Source organism: Polyodon spathula, chromosome 23 (genome assembly GCF_017654505.1).
Source record: "Polyodon spathula isolate WHYD16114869_AA chromosome 23, ASM1765450v1, whole genome shotgun sequence".
Taxonomy (NCBI): Eukaryota; Metazoa; Chordata; class Actinopteri; order Acipenseriformes; family Polyodontidae; genus Polyodon; species Polyodon spathula.
This window is the reverse complement of record NC_054556.1, coordinates 9,051,346-9,058,217: the sequence shown is the minus strand read 5'-3', so window position 1 is coordinate 9,058,217 and position 6,872 is coordinate 9,051,346. Positions and strand designations below refer to the sequence as shown.

The 6,872-nt window shown below is 35.0% G+C and overlaps 1 protein-coding gene across 1 annotated transcript in view; it reads left to right on the top strand.

Moving 5' to 3' along the window:
- The first annotated feature begins 2,476 nt into the window (after positions 1 to 2,476).
- Positions 2,477 to 6,872, top strand: part of LOC121298475 (metabotropic glutamate receptor 3-like) — a 33,132-nt gene continuing 28,736 nt past the window's right edge. The window contains exon 1 of the mRNA XM_041225600.1: positions 2,477 to 3,654. The gene's annotated coding sequence lies outside the window, so the exon portion shown is untranslated. The remainder of the gene's footprint in view (positions 3,655 to 6,872) is intronic.

The following is a 6,872-nucleotide window of genomic DNA, read 5'->3' as shown; positions in this document are numbered from 1 at the left end:
TATTCTAAACTCAAACCTGATTGGTATATAGAATTCGTATACTAGACTTATTTCACTAAAACTAAACATGTCCTAATCGAAAATAGTAAGACATTTTGAAAATGAATGTAGAATATATAGTATCACTGGTCCTTCACTGAATTCAATACTGAATCTCAACTATGCAACACTTTGAAAATCTGGCCCTCATTCCTAATCAAAATAGCATCATCAAATACAAGAGTGGGTTGCACTCTTCTTGTTTCTAAATCTGCTGTACAGCAAATAAATCAAAGATAATTGGTAGAAAGATATATAGAGACAATGTGGGACAATGTAGAGGTCTTGGATCAGCCCTTCCATTGCCATGTGATACATGTAAAGTTACACTCTGATAGCAGTTAATGTGGATTGGATGACTCCAAATATTACATATGCAATACGCACTTCTGGGTCACTTGTACTTTAAAGTAATTTACATATACTGGCGGGTTAGAGAGGCCAGCATGTGAATGCAATAGGGTGATTTGCTGGGCCAGCCCAGCTGCTGTAGGGCAGATGTTAACACCACAAAACCACTCAATGCAACTGGCATTTGAGCAAATATTTTGGAATTCTAGCTGAAAAGGCCTAGGATTGAATGAGATACCCACTCCGCTCCCCCTGGAAAAGCTTTGGCTGGAGAATCAGGTGAAAAACAAAATACTGCGCCAGTCCTATTTATTCTGAGAAATAAGGACTTTCTGTTTCTATGGCTGTTAATTTGGTTACATCCATTCTGCAAATAAAAAAAAAAAGGCTTGCTGTGTTTTACTGTTAAATGAGAGATATCCAGGAATTGAACAAACATCTATGGTCGCTTTATGGTTGTGTTGAATATAATTTTGTTCTGCACTGAGTTTTCTTTGCTTTTTTTAATGCAATATGCATATGAACATACATTTGTTCCGTATAACCTATAACACTATAACATTTTGAAATATGAAACTGCTGTTTAGTCGCACTTCCACTTTTCTCAGCTGGGGGGCATTCCCTTCTTTCAAAAAAAATTAAACAACCTATTTTCTAACTTCGGACACAGCAGTACATAGCGAGCCAGTACAACTACCACTGACGATAACTTGTTCACAAGTAGTGGTAAGACCAGTATAATAGTTAAAAAAATCCAACGATAAAACAAAACTCTGGAGGAAGTAATGCTTTTGACTCTGGGTTAGCTGCGTCACCGCCGTTCTGGCGCTTTCATTTATACAGTCTGACTATCTCAACTGGATATCTCAGAGGAAGACAATCATATTCACTACTGTACTGTAATAAAACGACATAATGAACTGTAATGGTAATTATAATATGACAGCTGTTAAGAGGTCACACTCAAAGTAAGTTAATTAGCTTCCACGCATCTGATCTGTTCTTGAGATGAGCGATAACGCCCTCGGATTCATGACTTACCACAACTGGAGCACTTTGGTTACCAGTGAAGAGTGAGAATTACACAATGTGTTCACGTATGGTTACGTAACTTTTTATATTCCTTAAACAGGTTTAATTTAGTTTATCTCTTGTACTTTTTAAAATTAAAAATAAAATCAGCACGTTCAATATTTACAAAGCTGTGAAGAAAAAGTTTGTCAGAGATCATTTTTGACCTTCAAAACGATTCCGTTTTATTAGGGCAACCCTAGTTGTTCTATTAATGACGTGTACAATAGGTCGAATTCAATAATTAACCACAAAACCTTGATTGCACTTCAGTTGAATATATTTGTTCCTGAATTAATAATTGTCTACTGCTTTAAAACAAGGAACAGTTTTACTTTAAGGGAGATGGGTGACATGTAATGAAGCATTCTTTAAATACATCTCAACGCTTCATTCTACAGTACAGGCGTTACCTGATCACCACACGATCTAATGTTAGTTAAGATACGCAGCTACAGATAGGGCCTATATAATGACATAACGACCGAAATCACCAGTAACAATTAAAGTATAATGGGAGTAAATGGGGATGAGCGCCTATTTTATATACGAATATTTTATATACTTATTTCCATCGCACTTAATATGATTTGGAAGAGGCTTACATTTCAGTTAGTTGCTGTACATTATTTGAATGTTATTAAGTACAGTAACAAAACATAGCACAAACCTAACGAACACTGCAATGTGGGTGCGTACAGCTTTCCTAATGGAATTGGTAGTATCATACATGATATATAGAACATCTATATGAAAGAGTTCTTTTTTTTTTTTTTTTTTTTACTGCGTGCTGAGATACCTCACAGTTCTTCGTCAAAAATCATTCAAATATAAGGGGGTGATTATGAAAAGGAGAGATGCAATTAACGCGTTATTCAGAAAGGCATTTAATGGTCTAGAATAATACATTTTTAAATTAGATTGTATGACCCAGGCTTTAAGGCAGTATAATGAGAAATCCTCTAGAAACAGCTGACTCCTCCCTCCATTATCGGTCGAAGTAGGTGGCAAGTCTGAAAAGGGCTATAGGTTCCATCTCTATTCTGATCGGTGTGCAATTGCAATCTCACCAAGAGCTATCCAACATCACACATCAGAACTACCAAGCCTGGACTTGCACATAAATCAAGAATAGCAACAGCCAACCGTCTCAGCAAACAGATCTCTAAAGATATGTTTCTGCCGAAGCGTGATAGAGCGACTGGCCCTTATCAGAACCATGGACACGGGCTTGCGTAAATAAAGACAATAGCAGTAACTTACTGGGCGAATAAAAACACATCACCATCAATGCTATCTTTAAAACAACAAGCCATATCCAAACATTGCTGTGGTCGAATCTAGAAAAGATAACTATTCAGCTACTGAAATTAAGGGATTTCAATTAATTAAAGCTAACAGACTAGGACATACGTACAAACAGGTCAGAATTGCAATGTAAAAAAAAACAAAACAACAACAACAAAAAAAACAGCTTTAGATCAATGAAAATATCAAACATCTACAGAAGCAACATATCGGACTGGACACTTCACCAAAGAAAGCAGGATAGAGTAAACTTCTACGTGTCTTTAGTCACAATACTGCTCAGCTTTTTTGAGATATTTCTCAAACAATTCAAAACTGAAAATTATTTTGAGAGCAGCGCATTACCGTAAAACCTATGTTTACAAAAACAAAAAAGTAAAAAAACGGAGATATTTTCTTGTAAAAAAAAACAAACAAAAAAAACGTTTAAAGGTCTTTCATTGAATGCAATTGCTTTGTCAGTGCTGTGGACAGCTCTAAGTAGCAAGTAGATACAGTCGGTGCTAGACTATGTAGATAGCTCATGGGGTATCTACTCTCAGTTTAGTGCAATTACTTTGACGTTGCAGGTAAGCGGAGTTCCAAATGGTACCACACCATCTGTTTCAGCACATCAAGACACGGACAGCTCCTAGTGTAATCTTAGCTGTTTCCGTCCTAGAACTGTGGACAGCTACAAAACCTAGTTGTGTAATTAGGAACCGCGGCAATTTCCAAAGGGGGCCAAAGCAGTCTCAACATAAAGACTCAGCAACAGTTCTTCTAGAAAAGCAAAACCAACAAAAGAAAGCAAGCGGTCTTCTTGTACGTATCTAGAAGGACTGAAAAGGACAATTAGGAATAGCACGCACTGTTGATGCATCAAGTTCATTCTACATTTAACAGGTAAGGCATGCTTTTGTCGGCGATACATTACTGTCTATTGTACCAAGATTGTAATAGCTTATATTTTCGAAAATGTGGCATATGCGCATTGCTACAATAATCTTCTTAAAGACTGATGCTTCATATTTACAGTACGCCATTTGTGGGGTTTATTAATGTAGACATACTATAAAAAGCGAATTTCTAATTCTGTAGAAATCCTTATGTTAATCACATTCTCACTAGTAGTAGACTTATGAGCTTATATTGATCATACAATATTACGGTCAACAGCTAATTTCTTCCACATTTCTGTAATTGTAGTCAACAAACTGATTTGTATTTTGTATTACTATGCTGTGTTTTTTTTCTTCTTTGTTTTATATCGTTAAATCGACGAAATAGATGAGAGGTACCCAATGGTGATGTTGTCTGTTTTAGACGGAAATGCCACTGATAAAAAGGGTTTGATTGCAGTTTAATGAGGGAGAATTTATCAGATCTCGAATACATACTGTAGCCTACTTTTATCTTTCTTTCTTTCTTTGTTTATTTTTTCTTTTTCAATTATATAAATCTTATTAATTTCAATTTCTTTGAAGGACTGGATATTGGAATGCATCTAATCTAATTGTGTTTCCGTCTTTGCAGCTTACGCGCGCTAAATGCTCTATATTGAATCCATATTTTAAATGATGTGTTATTAAGCATAATAATTGGTTTCATTTCCAACGACTACCATTTTATGTAGAGCACCTCCTTCTCTGCATATTATAGGTATGTTTTTAAAAACCGACTCCAGCTGAATTTGCTTCAGCTGGCGTTGCTTATTTAAGCATGGATCGTTTAATTTGGCACGTTGTGATTGTACTGAAATCGCACATCAAAACGCTTGCAACCATTACTGTATGAACATATGGCATAAATAACGATATGTTATTTCTACTTTTGGACTTTTGAAATTACTTTATTGAATAGTTTCTCATAGTATCGCTGTTTCGTAACAGTGTAATAACAAAGGAAAAAAAACAAAACTACTTAGTTATCTGGGGCGAAATTTCAACCACCCACTATGCGTTTACTGTGTGTGTGTGTGTGTGTGTGTGTATATATATATATATATATATATATATATATATATATATATATATATATATATATATATATATATCATGCCAAGTGTGTCTGATTATGGAGAAAAGTGCAGTATGTTCAGACAACATGGTAAGTAAATTCCTACTTTATTTTTAAGAGTAGCTAGTCTAATGGTCTGAAAGATATTTTCCTTTGCTCCAGTCGTGGTCCACAGGGTCTTTATGATAGTCATGTTAGTAAAGGTGTTATTATTGTGAAAAACAATCATACTGTACACTTTACATGCAACATCAGCACCCTCTTCTCTTACTCCTGTCATTAGCTTTGTTTTAACAATACAGCAGATTCATTGACATTATTCAAAAGATTCAAAAACACAACTGGCAGGGCAGAAGAAACCAGTATGAGTGGTCATCTAGAATAGTCACACAAGGTCCTTAAAACCTTAAATGTGTTTAATTAGGGTTACACTGTGGTTAGTTGGCTGTGTTGTATAATTCACCATTTGTAGTAGATCTCCTAGGCGAAAGGACAGCAATACAGTAATACACCACTCACCTTATTAAGAGGCAGTTTGAGGGAATTCATATTAATGGGCCATACATCATGTTTACCAATATTACTTTGAGCAATTGGGAAACATCTCAACTGCTTGTTATATGTGGTGGTAGATGCAGTAAAAGTAGTAGCATATTTGTTATATGCTGTAGTATGGTTTGATTGATATGCAATCTTTAAAACTGTCCAGTCACTAGCTATAGACCTCTGAATTGATTCAAAGAGACATCAATCTTACCTAGCCACTGTAATTCAGTGTGAGATCTCTGATGAATAAAACCTGTTGTATTAGAAAACAGTAGCTGTAAGTTTTACAGCTCATGTATAGCTGTATGTAATGGCAAATAGTTGGTATGTTTCATTTCTCAACAAGGCTGAAATATGGAGCTCCGAATATACTGCCTCTTATCTGTGAGTGTTTATAATTCTTACTGTTAATATTACCTATTCTCATTTTAATCTGACATTGAGTATATAACTGTTTCAGGTGTCTGTGCTGTACATATAATTATAAAGTAAACACTCTATCATCAATGGCTAATGTGTAACAAGAAATGTCTCCCCTCTACGTGCAAAATAAATATTGAGCATGCTTTTCTTTCAACATGTTTACCCTTTTTTTTTTAATTCCATCTGGGTCCAGACAAAAAGCTGCATCACATATTCTGAGGTAAGCCAGTCTGAAATAAATTGAGTATCTACAGCACGAGAGATAGGAGATATTACAACACATTGCTCGAATCCCATTGGTGAATAGGTCAAGTGATAGTAAACAGGGTGTAGATGTAGTGTGGAACTTTGGTGCGGAACTATCTAAAATGATAAGGTCAGAAATCAGAGTACTAAGTGTAAGTGAGAAATAGGTGTGTCATAAACCCCAAAAGCGGAGTGCATTTAGTGATACATCTTAATATTTCCATTCCAAAAATGCAAAAATTAAATTCCATTTTCCTTATTTAAATGGATTTGTTTTATCTACTATGTTTAGAGGTAGCAAGCACATACAGTAACATCATATCCAGTATATAATAAATGTATATATTATTCACAAGTAAATAATAATAATAATAATAATAATAATAATAATAATAATAATAATAATAATAATAATAATAATAATCATTATTTTGTAGTTGATAATGCTTAGACACAGCAGGACAGAGTCTGCAAGATTTTGGACTGTGATTCCAATTGATTCGCATATAAATTTTTTTTTCAGTGATTAAGGAAGTGCAGCAGAGGAAGGCTGACAGCCCCTCTGCACAGAGCACAGGGAGACTGTTGGCTCTTAAAGCTGCACATTTCAGCAGTGTAAACTTGAGTTAGGAAGAAAAGTAGGTGTGATCTGAATCAGAGACTATACAAAAAATGCAAAATGGAAACATCTTTTACACAAAGTGTGTTTGTACTCATGAACTACTATTAAATATAAAAAGTCTGGTTTTTAACTTTGCTGCTTGTTCTGTGCACAGGGTAAGATCTATTGGAATTCTGACAAACCCTTAATGGTGAGTGGCTGATTTCTCATATGTGATTTATAATAGTTGTATATAGCACTGAATATAAACCTTTTACCGGTTTGAACT